Below are 17,554 nucleotides of genomic sequence, written 5' to 3' on the forward strand. Positions count from 1 at the left end.
AACCAGAACAAACAGGGAAACTAACAGGAGGAATAACTGATCATTAATATATATTCTATCTATGATGTTAGACTCTATTACTCTATTTCATTAGACAGTGAATCTGACAAAAACAATCAGATATAACATCCATCCTCTGTTATATTGAATTTATGATTTTGCGATCAGTATTTTGTTTTTAAAATTCACATCAAACACTTTTTAATCTCAGCTCATCAAATACAGACTGTTTAGAAACCGACATGTGTTTATGATCTGTTTCAGGGCACCCTTAATGACTGTTTTAAGGTCTGTTTCAGGGCACCCTTAGTGACTGTTTTAAGGTCTGTTTCAGGGCACCCTTAGTGACTGTTTTAAGGTCTGTTTCAGGGCACCCTCAGTGACTGTTTTAAGGTCTGTTTCAGGGCACCCTCAGTGACTGTTTTAAGGTCTGTTTCAGGGCACCCTTAGTGACTGTTTTAAGGTCTGTTTCAGGGCACCCTTAGTGACTGTTTTAAGGTCCGTCTTTTCTCTGTTATTAAACTCAGCTGATGTTAAGTTTCGGTTAAGTCCGAGCCGCTGCAGCGTCCAATCGGAGAGTGATATTCGATAAGGGGGCGTGTCTGTCAGAGAAAAGACTTCCGCAAAGTCTGCTCTCGTGTTTCCTCGATCATCCCTCCTCGGATCAGTCTCCTCGCTCCTCTCTCCTCTCTCCTCCAGCAGCGTTTAGAGCTTTGGGACGCAAGTTAAAATGGCGCGTCAATAACTACTTCCGGTTCGACCGAGGAGCGAGGAGACTGCAGTTTAGAGCTTTGAGATGCACCCCATGAATCCTATTCTATCCTATCAACTGTCACATAGCAGCTACACAGCTGGTCTGAGACAAAGCTGACTCAGATGACCTCATCAGTGCTTAGTGAAAAACATACACACAGACACACACATACACAAACACACATACACACACACATACACACATACAAACAGCATATGTACAGTCAAGAATACATAGGAGTACATTCTGTTACATCATGTTTATTTAGAAACCATTACTTGAAATCTCAAATCTATACCATGGAATAAAAACAGAAACTAAATTACTCCAAGCACAGACAACTTAGTTTGAAATGTTCATCTGGAATGAAACAATCGTTACGTAGCTCAACACTCTTTCTCAGGTTGGACAGTGAATGTTTGTATGTTTGGACAGAGTGGGAAACAGGGAGAACATTTCAAACCATATGTATCATTCTTCATTTCAAAAACACGACACAAGACACCACAGCACAGTGATTATATCAAACAATACAAATGACATGCTTTGTGAGAACATCTATAGTATGCTCACACGATACTTGTTTCTACTCAAAAGGTATTTTTTTAAATTATTTTCTTAGTACGTTTTTAAATCAAGTAAGCAAAAGCAACTAACTGGCATTTTCAATCATCTTCAGTCGAGTTACAGTTTAGCTACTAACTTAATCCAAATATTTCATCTCAGTTTTTAAAAGTCGAAATTAGTTGAAAACTTTAACCTGATCTTAAAGCGAGCGGAGTTCAACTGTCTGACTGTCCCTGAACGCATCCCGACGTTTTGATTGACAGCCAGCTGCAGTTCGTTCATTCCGTTCCCTCGACAGGTAAGTTTCATGAGAGAAGTCTCTCTCTCTCAACACGAACTACTGACGTCTCAGCTTCACGTCTGATGTTTTAAAATTACCCTCCAATGTTGTTTAGTAACTAATAACTCAAGCCCAGGTGAAAGGAAGGTTGAAAATGTTTAATTCCAGCTTTAAAGACGTTGTTAGCTTGCTTGTTAGCTAGCGGCTAGCGCTAACAGTCGCTAATGGTCAGTTGAGAGTGACGTAGGCAGTAACGGTCTTTATCTAAACGGAAGAGGACCTCGGTCTTCAGTCATATGTCTGACACTACAGTTTAAAGCAGAGCATGTTAATATGAATACAGACTGACACTTCATGTGTGTGCTTTAGTACATCCAGTTATTATTGAATATGACCGTTTCAACGTCCTGACCATAGACTTGACAGATAAGAACCACCACACAGCAGTAAGACGCCATCTTATTGGCTGTGTATTCTCGGCACCACGGCGCGTCCTGCTCTCTGTTAGCTAGATACAAAGTTAACAAATAAAAGGGTGATGAAAACTCAACAGCTAAGGAAGAATACGTTTTATTTTGAGAATAGCAATATATGTAATGTACTGTATGAAGCTCTGTATTGTCACACAACTACAATGTTTTCTCTCCCTCTCCTCCCTCTCACCATTCCTCACGGCTCTCTCCCTCCTCTCACATTTGGCTGATCGTCATGGGCTCCTCATCCGACCAAGAGTAAGAACATACATATGAATGATCATTTTGTTAAACTGACATTTAATTTCCTCATATTTACTGAATCATGTCTCAAGCCATTAACAGAATTGCATAATTTCAATGAAGAAAAATGTATTACCCATTGAAATGTGTCTTTATAAAATCAAATCATGCTTTTTAAATATTATTGTTATTATTTCTAGCTGTGTTTTAAGAGGTACAGTATAACTTAGCTGTGGGAATATGCACTGCGAATAACTAAAGTATTTCTAAAGGCTGAAAATAAATGATAAAATAGATGTTTTTATTCACCCTGACAAATAGTTCATGTTGACCTGAGTTCTGATATGTTTCTGTAATAAGACTGATAGTCTCTCTCTCTCTCTCTCTCTCTCTCTCTCTCTCTCTCTCTGCATCCCCCGGCCTCCTCTTTCTGTGTGCGACCCTACATAATTGCTGCAGACTTGGAAAAGTAAGTAAAGGTTCTGTACTCTGTTTAAAATGAGGTAATTGATCACCTGCTGTAAACACTGGTACTTCACGGTCAACTTTTTTTGATCAATTAATGTTTTTATTTTTAAACTTATTAAAGACACAAACACAGACTGTCCTAACATGTATTTTACTTTCTTCCACAAACAGCACACAGCTGCCCTCTAGTTGGTGAGTATAAATGGGGTATATGAAGAGTCTGCAATGCTTTGCTTTATCTACCAAACTCTGTATCTTCAAAGAACTCAAATCTTTTTCTCCCCCTCCCTCCCTTACCCCCCACCCATCTTTCTTCCTTTTAAATGCACACCTTTAAAACCTCAGGTCATGTTCTCAGTGATATTCACAGAGCTCGTTGGTCGGCATTAAAAGCAGAAACATTTTGGTTTTTACTGATAATCAGGAAAATAATTCAGGGATATCATTTAAAGATATATACATTGTATCTACATTTCCACAATCAGGATTATTCCTGTCAGAGGTAAACCTTTTTTACTTGGCCCTGGGCTTAAACAATTACTCCAAAGTTTTAAAAACCTTCATGAAAACTAAGTTTGGAGGTCTAAAAATACACTTGTATGACACCAGTGTGTTTTGCATATACTGCAGGTGTGACATGCTGGTTGTCTGGAATAATGAAATCTCCCTTTGTCCCTCACTCTTCTTCCTTTCATTCTGAACTGCTTCTTCCTGTCTCTAAATACAGATCTTCACCGTTGCCGACTCGACCGTAAGTTTACACAATAGCAAAGAGGAGAAGCCGAGTAAACACACTTACTTCTTCCACACGGTACATTACAGTAGTGGACATTTAGTGTCAAAAGGGAACAACACAAAGGTAAACATTTATGAGACGGCTCAACTGTCTTTACATCCCGTTTTGAAATAAACAAATGAAACGCTCCAAGATGACAAAAACAAATCTACGATCTCATTTCTATCTAATTATTCCATGCTGCCAGAGTGGGTGCTCCAAAGTGGCTTTAGTACCAGTTTAGGTTTGAAACAGAAGTTACTTAACTTCATATCAAGTACTTTGAAACATCTGTCTGATTCATATTTGATGTGTGTCTTACAGGTGACCTGGGGTCCGTTTCACAAAGCAGGTTCAATAAAACTCTGAGTCTAACCCTGAACTCTAGCTGATCTACTCTGAGATAGGAAACTCTGTGTTTTCGGTTCCACAACAGCTGATTTGAGTTAGTTAAATCAACTTGGAGTAGTTTCACCTGGGGTTAAGTGCGAGCACCACAACTTTAAAAAGACAGCATCAATGGAGCCCCGATTCGACGAGTCACCACGGCAAAGGAGAAGAAGAGGGCGGCATTTTTCACCCCACTGGAACTGGACATCCTTATTCGCTCATATGGCGAGTTTGAGCATGTTTTTTTTTTAAAAATGCAACACCGCTGCAGGTGCCAAACAGAGGGAGACGGCATGGGAGGAGATTGCGGCTCGGGTCAATGCGTACGTTTAAATGTAGTCCTTTGCAATCACAGGGGGAAACTGCTTGAATGGTAGCCTATTCATTTATTTCATTAAGGTGCAATCACGCGGTGGAGAAGCGCACCTGGCTGCAGCTTAAGATGAAAATATAAAAACATTGTTCAAACAGGAAAGACCTCGGCATAATATCATGGGGGTACCTCATTTTGATCATGTTTTACATTGTAAAGTAAATATTAAGTGGCTGTTTGACTGTGCAGTTGTTTTATCCCCAACATAATGCTGTTTTCACACACATGCATGTATTTTCATCTATATCATGTTCTGTTAAATAATTAAGCCTATTTAAACTAACACAGACTTCTACTCAGCCAACAGAAAGAAAGCAGATGCCTGTAAAACGGGTGCCGGCCGAGCACCGCCACCTCTAACGGAGGCAGAGGAGCTGGCCCTGAGCCAGAATTTTGGAAGGCCAGCGACTGAGGGAATCCCTGGAGGGAGCTCATCCTCTGAGCCCACCCCCCAAGACACAAGTGCCTTTATAACATGTAATATTCCTAGACCTATATATCTTTTTTTAAGCCTATTCATACAAATATTTATTTCCCTTTCATGTCTTTTTTTTTTTTCTCCCAACTTTTGCTGATGGTGCTATCTGCCTGGTGGAGCCCCCTCACGCCACAACAGACCTTGTAACTGTAAGTAGGCAATACACCAAAGATTTTGCCAAATGGTGGTTTAAGTATACTGAGACATATCACTCATCTAGGATGAAGAGTACGAGGAGACTTTGTCTGCTGCCTTCACAGAGGGGGAACCAGAAAGGCCTGTAGAGGTAACATTTGATATGTTATTGCAAGTTGTCTTCCCATTCCCATTTCTTAACATTCTGGTGTAAAATAGAGTGTGACATTTAGCCTACACTGAAGTATTAACACATTCTCATCCTTTTTAACAGGGCATGGCTGGGCAGCAGCAGGAGGGTCCCTCAACTTCAACTGCACAGATTGACACAGTGAGATGGATGTTCAGTAAACACCAGAGGTTCATTCTGTGGAATTCATGTGCAACTGTATAATTTAATGTCCTCCTTGTGTATTCCCAGTTACCAGTTAAAGATATCTATAAAATATTTCTTCTGAAAAAAATTGAAAAAACCAACAAAGAAATGCAGTTCTTGGACCGCCAGATGAGAAGGGCAGATCTCGAAATTGAATTATTAGAGCACAAGTTAGAGGTGGGTGCATGGTCACAGGTGAATTATGTTAATTATGTTAACTACAGGAACATTAACTAAACTATCTCTTGTATTTGTAGGAAATAAAGAAGACCAAATGAAATTTGTATTATGTTTTTATTTGCCTGCTGCTGTGTTGGTGGTGGTAGTGGTGATGATATTGTCTTAATCTCTGAAGTGGGTGCGGGATATGGTGTCTCTGGCTGCTCTGCCGTCCTGCATACAGTGGCCTTACGTAAGTGCTCTGCATCTCCAACATTATACAAAAAACTCCCATTTGCAAAAAAACGCAGAGCAACACACAATATCTGCTGGGATGTAAGAGCATGACTACGATGGGTAATGTTGCAAATGTACGGACGGATTAGGTTGTGTATGTAGATGACCGACTGTGAAGTGAAACGGTACCGCTCAAAAAGATAATTGTCCAGAAATGCTAAAACATCTATGCGCGGTCTGATAATGCTGCACCTTCATCCACGGGATCATTAACAAAAGGACATGCCATTTTAGTGAAAAAAGTTGGCACATAATATAGGCCTACTGATTGATTTTTGAATTATTATTTAAATAACAGACGGCAGAAATACGCTACGCCAACACTCGCCTGCCGACTGAATGAATGAGGAAATCAAATACCGTGTGTGGCTGAAAGGGGGCGGAGACTGAGAGAAACTTGAGGTTCATTGAGAAAAACCTGGTCCCGACCAGATTAGGTTCATAGAGTCTGTTACTAAGGTAACTGACCGAGAGTTTGAGTTACCTCCCTCTGTGAAACAGGCTAGAGTTACCCCTCTTTCTCTGGTTTGAGTTACCCCCCTTTGTGAAACGGAAAACACAGAGTTTCCCTCATTTCAGGGTTAACAAACTCAGAGTATTCACTAAACCTGCTTTGTGAAACGGACCCCTGGTGGATTATCTGTGCACTGCATGTATCTGATTGTAAACATCAGGTTTTTATCAGAAAAAATATATCAAACTTATTATGTAAAGATCTCAAAAACGGATGTATCAAATATGGTACGCTTGGCGTTACAGGGTTAAAAGCAGTAAAAGTGGGTACTTCTCTAAAAATGCCATTGACGATGTAATTTACTCTATGTGACTACCAACAGGATATCAAAATATTTAGTGTTGTCATACTAAAGGTTAGACAGGGCAACCCCCTCACTTAGAGGGAGGAGGGGGGGCGGGAGGAGGACAGAGGATTGGGGGGGAGAAAAATAGTCTTAACTGAACTGACCACAACACAATTCAAACAAGCTTGTACTACTCATTATTTATAGTTAATTATCAATCTATTTATTATTGCTGCTGCTATTTTATTATGAACCTGCACCGGTATTCCTTTTTAGACTTGTATATTGTTGCTACTGTGAACTGTACTGTGTGTATATAACCTGTGACTTCTTATCTTTGATATCTGTGTGTTCTGTCCTGTGGTGTTACCTGGCTGCTGGAATCTGAATTTCCTGAGGGAACCTTCCCAAGGATTAATAAAGTTTGTTTATATCTATCTATCTATCTATCTATCTATCTATCTATCTATCTATCTATCTATCTATCTATCTATCTATCTATCTATCTATCTAATGCTACTGGTCTGATGCAGGCTGATGCCCTAGTCTGAGCCTGCATTCCTTTGCCATGCCAAATAAATTGAATAGCAAATGAAGGTCACAGAATAATGACAGTAAAAATACTGACCTCTTTAGGTGTTTGGTGGAAGTGAAGTTGTCTTATGCTGCTAGGTTTCTCATTTCTTATTGGTAATTGACCAAAGTGATTGTTGCCTGTTAAGATTGGACAAAGCTGATTGGGTCATACAACCTCTGCAGCAAAATAGGCCTAAACTCAGACAGGCAGTAGTTCCATAGTATGAGACCTATTTTACATTGAAGTAATCTGCTTTTACTGTGCTTCTTTCTATGCAGGATGAACTTGAGGAAGTTGTCAAAACATGGAATGCACATAAAATCAGACCAATGTCAAGTGGTGGTGCAGCATCTGGTCGGCCAGTTGTGATGTACTCATTCCTAGAGCTGTACAGTGCTTAGGATAGACTGAAGCCTATTTCCATGGAGGAGGTCACCTTGTGTATGGAAGAGTGTACCCCCAAAGGCCAGTTTCCATGCGATGAAACTGTTTTTGAACTGTGTTGTCAACTGATGGAGGAGAATGAATGGGAGGCCCCAGCAGATCCACTTGCTGCAGCTGATCTGTGTATCATGTTGAGAGATGAAATACTTCAAAATATTTAATGAGAGGTATGAATCAAATATTGATTAAACCAAAGGAAAATGGGCAGTGTACCTTGGTTCCATATTTGGATTGTAATTGTATTATGTTGTAATTGAAGTTAGTGTAAGGATATGACTCTAATGACTCTGACAGTTAATGTTTTCTTTGAATGTGATTTCCTGGATTTTTTTTCTCATGTTGTCTCTCATAGTTGAAGTGTACCTCTGATGAAAATTACAGACCTCTCTCATCTTTCTAAGTAGGAGAACTTGCAAAATCAGTGGCTGACTAAATACTTTTTTGCCCCACTGTATATTGGATTCTAAAGCCACTAAAAATGTGTAGCAACTATGTATAATGCTAAATGCTTAAAAGCAACCAAACATGGAAATGTAATACTTTGTCATAAATGTATCAATAAAGACCCTTGACCCTCAGCAAAACAATTTCTGTTTCTCTTGTTCACTTTTTCAAGAGAGGGCTTTTGAATTACTGCCCCATGTTTTTGTTTAGAGTAGCCCAAATGACAATTGCACATTTACTGTGAGGCTTCAGTTAAACCATTTCATTTTTTTTATGTTTTCCTTTATGCTCTCTGTCTTTAGCTCTCCTCACTAGTGGCTATTTGTTACTGGACTTTTCAGGGCATTATTACTGAATGGCCACGCAAAGCAGTGTACATTCCACGTATGTACTGGTCAACTGTTTTCACAACTGTTTAAGTCAAAGCTATAAAATACTTTCTAACATTTTTTGTCCAATATGATTACCTATAGAAAGCTATATAACATTCTCAAACAGTTGTATTTAAACCTTGTTAATCCCATCAATTTTTACACAAATGGACAGGGCGCTTATTAAATATGAGATCAACATTCAGTGCAAGACCAATATACAAATGTGGTGGAAGAAGGTCACATTTTATTCACATTTAAAGTTAAAAAAAAATTCTTGGTAATACATAAGCAACATATTTACACCTCATAACTCATAATATAAGCCAGTCTACATGTGGCCAGAATAGCTCAATATTTCAAAGTAACATTTCACTATCAAAAGTGACAGATTCAAGTAAAATTAATACAAGTGTGAACACTTATGTGATGTGAACAATCTAAATTGTCTGTAAAGGAACTTCTTCCTGGTTTTAAGTCAACACTACAACTAAGAACAAGAAATATTTTGTTCAATGAATTATTACAGTTATTCAGGGTTATCTTTGGCTACATCTTTGTGCAGTTCAACAGGGATTTGTTGTGTCACAAGATAGCATGAGATGCATCATCAAGTTGGTCGATTCACAGGGTGTGGAATTTATAGCACATTGCTGGAGAAGATGGTAGTTTAGCTGCAGAGGGCCAAATGCACTTTGTCACATGGACGGCTATGATAGTTGAAACCCTGGTCACATTGCACCCTGGTTAATCTACAAGTTGTATAATGAAAGAACTTTGCATCATCAGACTGAACTATGACAACTAGCATGCCTCCCTCCTAAGCTCCTTGTTAGCACACATGTGTGCAGGTAATGAAAAACAGAGGAGGGGTTGAGTTGTATTTTATACAGTCTATGGGCTGAACAAGCTCCGAGCTCTGACTCCATGACAGACGTAACAAAAACACGGAAGTCTGAAACGGCTTGTTTCAGCACACATTTACAGAAAGGTTGAGAAATTAGAACAGGGGCAGAATGGATTTTTCTCATTCTCGGGGGGTTTGTAGACATGCCAGGGAAACATATTTCAGGTAGAGAACCATTAAAAAGTCGATTTTGCATGATATGTCACCTTTAAAACATTTATTAAAGAACAAATGTCCTTCTTCTTAGAAATAAATGACCTTCCTGAAACATCAGCTTCAATATTATGGGAAACTTTAAAAGCTTATTTAAAGCTAGGGTTGGTAGTCTCGGAAAACCAGCATGAATTTGAATGTAGCATGTCCTCTGGACTCAGTCTAACCCCTCCCCTCCTCCCTCGGAGCTCCTCCAAAACGACGCCCCCCCCCCCCCCGCTCACATGCACGAGCACCGCTGATTCTCGACCATATGATCGTGACTGATTCAAAACCAGTCCTCACCAAAACATTCTCATAGTGAAAGTTAAAAACACAAACAAACATGGCTGCTGTTAGTACTCACAACTGTCATTCTAGCATTATCCAGTTGTACTGGTGACACGATATCAGGAGAAAAGTTATAACACATATATAATACTGTAACAACTCTACTGTTTGTTAAACGTGTTCAGTGTAGATGCTCTTAATTCCTACAGTGTTGACAGTCAGTGAAGGCATCAGGAGAGGTGTAGAGTGTGTGAGCTGGAGAGACAAGAGGAGAAGTTTTTCATTCATTCAAACATTGATTGTTGTTTTGTTGGTTGGCGTGATCACGGCCGACAGTGACCGGTTATTAAAGATCAACGTGTTCACGAATCGGCTCGTCATCACTACAGCGTCCGGACGGACACTACAATACATATATATTTTCTGTAGGACTTACTGAACGTCATTAATTATTCTGCTTGTTGGTGAGAGCTTTTTAGACTCTGATCCGGACTACAGTCCTGAGCAAAGCACCTCATCAGGTCAGAGGGGACAGGCCCGAGGACGAGCGAGAGGGGCAGTAAATAGAGTCAGGGGAAGCAGAGGCAGGAGACGGGGACTCGGAGGAGTGAACGCCGGGGAAATGTACGCGCAGGAGGAGGGCAGAACAGCAGGGCGGGATTTGATTGGTTTAAAATTTGGGGAGCCAAAAAACGGTGATTGGTTGGTGTTTTCCCAGGTTTACTCCGGCTGCAGATAGCAGCTTTTTTTCCACTCTTTTTTAGGAACACATCATGTATTGATTACCATCAGGACATAAAGATCATTTTAACCAGTATGACAAAAAGTGGATCTAAATCTGATTACCAACCCCAGCTTTAAGAGGGTGCATTATATCTTTTCAGGCTGCAAGGAAGAAAAAGAAACGGGTAGAGCTGGAAGAACAAATGAACCGTTTGGATTAAGAAAACACAGAAAAACCTTCAACAGAAACACATAAGAAAATTCTATCCTTAAGATATAGACACAACAAATTGCTTTTAGATCGTATTACTAGGGCATTTATTTTCACACAACAAAAATATTTTGAGTTTGGTGAAAAACCTCATAGATTATTGGCAAGAAGATGGAAAGTGACCACACAATTTACAAAGTAAAAACAGAGGATGGAGATATATTAATATCTCAAAAGGACATTAATAGCAGATTTAAGCAATTTTATGAATCCCTGTATTCCTCCAAGGCTGTAAAGAATAATTTAATCAATAAAAACATTTCTAGACAGCTGCAACCTCCCACCCTTAAATCTGGAAGACATAGAACAAGCTATTAAGACTCTTAAAAGTGGAAAATCAGCAGGTCCAGATGGCTATCCGTGTGAATTTCATAAAGAATTTAGTGATCTTCTCTCTCCCTATTTGTTAAAAATGTATACTCAAGCAAATATAGATGGTAAATTACCTCCAATGCTAAATGAGGCCATCATAACACTTATACATAAAAAAGGGAAAGATCCAGAGGAAGCTAGTAGCTATAGACCGATATCACTCTTACCATATGACCAAAAAATATTAGCAAAAATCTTGGCTGAAAGACTTAGCTCTGTCGTTGGAAAACTTGTTCATCCTGATCAGACAGGGTTTATACCCAACAGGCATTCTTTCTTTAATTTAAGACGCCTTTTCAATGTAATTTATACTCAGGACTGGAAAACAGATGATTTAGTCGTCCTTTCTCTCGATGCAGAGAAGGCTTTTGATCAACTGGAATAGCCTTGCCTCTTCGCTACCCTGAAGAAATATAATATAGGTAACAAATTTGTTAAGTGGTTGGAAATTCTTTATCATCAGCCATGTGCTAGAGTTCTTACTAACAAGGTGCTCTCTGCTTCATTCCAACTGCATAGAGGCACAAGGCAAGGTTGTTCCTTGTCTCCTTTACTTTTCGCTCTAGTCCTTGAACCTCTTGCTCAAATAATCTGTTGTAATCCCTGTATTCATGGATACAAGACAGGTGATACTACAAGCAAAATTTCATTATATGCTGATGATATCTTGTTGTATGTAACCAATTCTCAATATACCATACCAGTCATTCTAGAGACCATCTCTCATTTCGGAAATTTTTCAGGCTATAAAATTAATTGGTCCAGAAGCAGGCATGGACAGGCCATCTGGCGTACCGGGTACATTGCCCGGTGGGCCGACGCACATTTTTGGGCCGGCCCTGGGCTGTCATAATTTAACCCAAAAAGTACATTGTAACAGCTACTGTTTGTTGAATGTGTTCGGTGCAGATGTTCCTAATTCCTACAGTGTTGACAGTTAGTGAAGGCATCAGTGAGCGGCACGCAGTGCAGCAGGAGGGAGGGGCTGAGGTGTGTGAGTGAGTGTGTGTGAGTGAGAGTGTGTGTGAGTGAGAGTGTGTGTGAGTGAGAGTGTGTGTGAGCTTGAAGGACGAGAGACAGCACAGGAGAAGTTGTTAGTTCTTTCATTTAATCATTCTCGTGTTGTTAGTGGGCGTGGTCACGGCCGACAGTGACCAGTTCATAAAGCTCTTGTGTTCACTAATCAGCTCGTCATCATTGCAGCGTCCGGACGGACGTTACAATATTATAAATCATTTCTATCGACCGCGATGAGCCATTTGTTGATTTATGAAAAAACAATGACATTTCTCAGACTTCCTCGGCCCACCCCTCCCCTCCTGCTTGACCCAGGTTATCAAATGTTGCCATTAGAGCTGACCGGAGTTGGAGAGAAGTGAGTGGAAATGGATCAACAACAAAAGCGCAAGGGGGGCGCTGAAAAGCTGCGAGAGAAAAAGTTAAAAACAAGTGGACAGCAAAATGTGTCAAACTTACTGCCATGTTCTTACTGCTCAAGTTGGACTGCAGGAAGGTGCGGCCCCTGTCCCCCAGGGGTGTTCCAGGGATGTGCCTTTCATTGGTGTGGACTTCACAGGCATTCTTCAGTCATGTAAGTTTACTATACTGTATACTGTTGTTATGTGTTCTTGCTGACATCCACCTGGATGGTCCTAAAGCCTACTACTTTTACAGAGTGACTGTAATGAATGCAACCATCTATTATTGCATTATTTTAAAGACACCAATAATGTCAACATAAATGTTTTGAAATAGTCTCATCCTCACTCTTGACCCACTTGTCCTCTCTTTCTCTCCCTTTGGAGTGAAGGTTTGCCTTTCCCTGATGTGGAGTTTACATGTGTTCTTTTTCTTTCATTGTGACTTTATTAAATAGTTCTTATTTTAATTCTAGAAGAGACAGTATCAGATGAATCTAGCATATCTGACCTCACCTCTGCTTTCTGTCTCCCTCAGAGCACCAAGGTCCATGCAGCCTTCTGTCTCAGCATATGTAAGTACAAAATAAGCTGTTATCTCTCTGTTCACCTAAACATTATTTAAACTATACCTTCACTGATCCCTGCTCTCTTTCTTTCCTTTGTCTGCCTGTCTCTGTATCTCTCTATCTTTCTCTCTCATTCTCTCTCTGTTGTTCATCCTTTAATGTGCCACTTTGATGAGTAGCTCTTTATTTTACAGGGATATATGGTCTTACTGTGGTCTTAATTGTGTATTTGTATAAACAGTATATTTCATTAAACATTGAAAAGACACACTAACATTGTTTCTTTGACATCCACTTTCACTTCAAGATGGAATTGTGACACTGTGTCCATCTCTCCCAAGATGAAAGTCTCTGTGAGTAGTGAAAGAGTGTATCCATTTTTTAACATGGTTACTCTCTTCCATGTAGGCTGCTGCGCTTTATTTTAATTTTTGAAACAACACAATGTGCACATATATCCTCTGGTATGTCTTGTGCTTTTGTATATCGTATAAATAATCATGGTGGGCCGCCATGGCCAAAAATGCCAGGGCCATTTTTTGGTCCCAGTCCAGCCCTGTCCATGCCTATAAAACTTCCTGATCTCTCCATATTGCAAGACCTTCCCTTTAAGATTGCACCCGAGAAATTCACATACTTAGGAATAGAAGTCACTAAGGATTTCCAATCACTTTTTAAGGCTAACTTTCTCCCTCTTCTAACTAAATTGCAAAATAACATCCGGTTCTGGAGGTCATCACCCATCTCTCTGATAGGAAGAGTTAATGCAGTCAAAATGGCCTGTCTCCCTCAAATTCTCTAACTATTTCAAAATATTCAAATTTTCCTGCCTAAGAAGGTTTTTTTAAAAACTTGACTCCATTATTGTTCCGTTTCTATGGGACTATAAGGCTCATAGAATTAGTAAAGTTCACCTATGCAAATCAAAATCAGAGGGGGGTCTGTCCCTTCCAAATTTTTTGTAGTACTATTACGCTTGTGCTCTTCGTAACATAATAATGTGGCTGGATCACACTTTTATGCAACCTACTTGGATTAAAATGGAACGAGAGGAATGTATACCTTATGAGATTGTTGCATTGGTCCTATCACCAATTAAAACAGATAAGTCATTATATAACAGCAGTAATATGATCCACAGCATTATGTGTACCTGGAAACAGATTAAATCTCATTTTAATGTTGAACCATTATCCACATGTGTAACGGAGGTCCTGTCAGACCCGTTACGTTAATATGTACCTGGGGAAATTGTTACCTAGACCCTGTTGTTGTGGCATGAGCCAAAGTAAATAAGTACATGACATAACATGATTTATAAAATGATAAGGCAGAGAGGAGGATACAAAGTTCTTTTATTGTATTCAGCCTGTATTCATGTGTGTGTGTGTGTGTTGAACCCGCAGGCGATCGGTGTGTGTCTGGTTGCCGGTGCGTGATTTGGCCGTACCAATCTATGGGGAATAAACAGTGAACAGTAACAGAGTTTGGAGCAGTTATGGTGTTCTGTAGAATGTTTTAGCTGTGTAATTGATAAATGTATGATGGCAACTAGTGATGTTACGAGATGTGCCGAGGCTTCGAAGCGTGTGTCGAGTAATGGAGGGGGCGTTTCCGTGAAGCGTGTATCGAGGCTTGCTTCATTGAGGGGAGGAGCCGAAAATGATGACGTCCGAAGCCTCGCTGCCCGGCTGTACCACGTGACTGCTTCGGCAAGTTGTTCAGATTTTGCTGCGAGGTTTGACAGCAATATAAACCCCTCAGGCTCCGTTCAAAATGTGGGTGTTTGATGGAGAGATGCGGTCAGTTCAGACTTCGGATAGAGTTTTGATAGTTTGGACACTAGAGTTTGGACAGCGTTTATATAGTTTGGAGAGTTTGCGGACCTGTTGCGACTCTGGTGCGGTCTTGGCCTAATGGTTAAGTAGCACACCTATGATATAATTGGTCCGGTTTCTAGCCCAGCCTGCAGCTTTTTAATCGCATTTTTCCCCCACTCTCTCCTAGTTTCTACACTGTCCTCTCCTCTATAAATAAAATGAGTCAAAGCCAAATATAATAATAATAATAATACATTTTATTTATATAGCGCTTTTCACAGAACTCAAAGACACTTTACAAATAGCACACAATAAAAGACACAATAAAAGAAACAAGTTAAAAACACAGTGGAAATAAAAACATTAACAGTTAAAAGCAGTTCTGAAGAGGTGTGTTTTGAGGTGGGATTTGAATGTTTGGAGGTCAGTGGAGTTGCGTATGTGTGTGGGGAGGGAGTTCCAGAGGGCAGGGGCAGCAATGGAGTAAGCCCTATCGCCCCAGGTTCGGTGCTTGGTCCTACAGGGTGGGGAGAGGAGGTTTTCATCAGAAGAGCGGAGAGCACGGGAGGGGTTGTGAGGGTGAAGCAGGTCAGTGAGATAGGAGGGAGCCAGGTGATGGAGGGCTTTGTAAGTCAGGAGGAGGACTTTGAAGTGAATGCGTTGGGGGACAGGAAGCCAGTGGAGGTTTTGGAGGACAGGGGTGATGTGATCACGGGAACGGGAGTGAGTGAGTAGGCGGGCAGCTGAGTTCTGGATGTACTGGAGTTTATTGAGGACTTTGGATGATGAACCATATAAGATGCTGTTACAGTAGTCAATTCTGGAGGTGATGAAAGCATGGATCAGGGTTTCAGCTGCAGCAAAGGAGAGTAGTGGGCGGAGTCGGGCGATGTTTTTCAGGTGAAAGAAGGCGGTTTTGGTGATGTTAGTGACATGTTTTTCAAAGGTGAGGTTGGTGTCAAAAATTATACCGAGGTTTCTAACATGGGTTGATGGAGTCAGAGTGGTGTTATCAAATGTGAGGGAGAAGTTTTGGGTGGTTGTGGTGAGGGATTTGGGTCCGATGATGATGATATCTGATTTGTCGCAGTTTAGTTGAAGGAAGTTTTTTTGCATCCAGGTTTTAATTTCGGTAAGACAGTCAGTGAGTGTGGTGAGGGTTGCGGAGGTGATGGATTTGGTGGAGATGTAAATTTGGACGTCGTCGGCATAACTGTGAAAATGGAAACCGTGTTTGCGTATGATGTGACCAAGGGGGAGCATGTAGAGAATGAATAGCAGAGGACCAAGCACCGAACCCTGGGGGACGCCTTGTGACAGAGGGGCAGTGGAGGAGGAGCAGTTGTTGATATGGATGAACTGTTGTCTGTCAGAGAGGTATGATCTTAACCAGGAAAGGGCGGTGCCAGTTATATTGAGGTGGGATTCCAGGCGGGAGAGGAGGATGGTGTGGTTTATGGAGTCAAAAGCTGCGGTGAGGTCCAGAAGGATGAGGATGTTGAGATGGCCAGAGTCTGCAGATAGGAGGAGGTCGTTGGTGATTTTAAGGAGAGCTGTTTCGGTGCTGTGATGGGTGCGGAATCCGGATTGAAATGGTTCAAACAGGTCATTGGAGTTGAGGTGCGATTTGATTTGTGCAGAAACAACACGTTCCAGAATTTTTGACAGAAAGGGAAGATTTGAAATGGGCCGGAAATTTGACATAATGTTTGGGTCAAGTCCAGGTTTTTTGAGGATGGGGGTGACGACGGCAAGTTTAAGTGGTGGAGGCACAGATCCTGAGCTGAGGGATGAATTGATGATTCCAGTAATGAGTGAGGAGATGGTTGGAAGACAGGACTTGATGAGATTGGTTGGGATGGGATCAAGGATGCAGGTGGAGGTTTTTATTCCAGGTAGGTGTTTTGACAGTTGTATTTCAGAGAGGAGTGAGAACTGTGACAGAGGCTTAGTGATGAGAGGAGGGGGGCTGGGTGGGGAGGTTGGGGGGGCGGTGGAGGTGGTCAGATTGCCGTAGATTATGTCAATTTTTGTTTGAAAAAATGAAAGAAAAGAGTTGCATTTGTCGACTGTAAAGGACGTGGAGGTGGTGTTGGCGGGTCTGAGGAGTCTGTCGATTGTGGAAAAGAGAGTTTTGGGGTTTTTGGAGCCTGAGTGTATGAGGTGTGAGTAGTAAATATAACTTAAAAAAGAAAGAAAGAGGAGGATTTTCCCTGTGTGACAACATTTTGATTTAATAACTCCTAACTCCTAATAACACAAGCATATTCAGTGCCCTCTTCCTAGTTCCACAATCACTTTCACTGTCCTCTGTCTGCTTAAACCAATTCCATTTTCCTAAAGTGACAGAAAAATATAATTACACAACCTGCCATATCATATGATAATAACATTTTGTGAAAATGTACACACACAGAATACATTCAAAAATATTTTATCATACACATATATGATAATTTATGTACAGAAATTATTTGGTCATACATTTTTTTGTAATTCATAGTCATTCCCATAACAGAAACAAAAATTCAATGCATCACACATTATGTGTTTAAGATCCAGCTGCGTGTAATGATAAACCTGGCCA

At 40.6% G+C, this 17,554-nt stretch overlaps 1 protein-coding gene and 3 long non-coding RNA genes across 6 annotated transcripts in view; 2 read left to right on the plus strand and 2 right to left on the minus strand.

Annotated features, from left to right (window-relative positions):
* The window catches only part of LOC117811873 (NLR family CARD domain-containing protein 3-like), a 197,907-nt gene that overhangs the window by 135,396 nt on the left and 44,957 nt on the right, over positions 1–17,554 (minus strand).
* Positions 2,772–4,195, plus strand: LOC117811268. The gene is made up of 3 exons (XR_004630966.1): positions 2,772–2,820; positions 2,957–2,977; positions 3,513–4,195. It is a non-coding gene; the product is annotated as an uncharacterized LOC117811268 (long non-coding RNA).
* LOC117811262 lies at positions 4,667–5,592 on the plus strand. Of its 3 annotated transcripts, XR_004630960.1 has the most exons (5): positions 4,667–4,950; positions 5,022–5,087; positions 5,211–5,267; positions 5,358–5,489; positions 5,570–5,581. It is a non-coding gene; the product is annotated as an uncharacterized LOC117811262 (long non-coding RNA). The 3 variants fall into 3 exon arrangements; XR_004630959.1 differs by having other exon boundaries at positions 5,358–5,592; XR_004630958.1 differs by lacking the exons at positions 5,358–5,489; positions 5,570–5,581 and having other exon boundaries at positions 5,211–5,351.
* The window catches only part of LOC117811267, a 3,440-nt gene continuing 371 nt past the window's right edge, over positions 14,486–17,554 (minus strand). The window contains exon 2 of the long non-coding RNA XR_004630965.1: positions 14,486–14,601. This is a non-coding gene — a long non-coding RNA (uncharacterized LOC117811267). The remainder of the gene's footprint in view (positions 14,602–17,554) is intronic.

The sequence above is a fragment of the Notolabrus celidotus genome, chromosome 4 (genome assembly GCF_009762535.1).
Source record: "Notolabrus celidotus isolate fNotCel1 chromosome 4, fNotCel1.pri, whole genome shotgun sequence".
NCBI classification, from domain to species: Eukaryota; Metazoa; Chordata; class Actinopteri; order Labriformes; family Labridae; genus Notolabrus; species Notolabrus celidotus.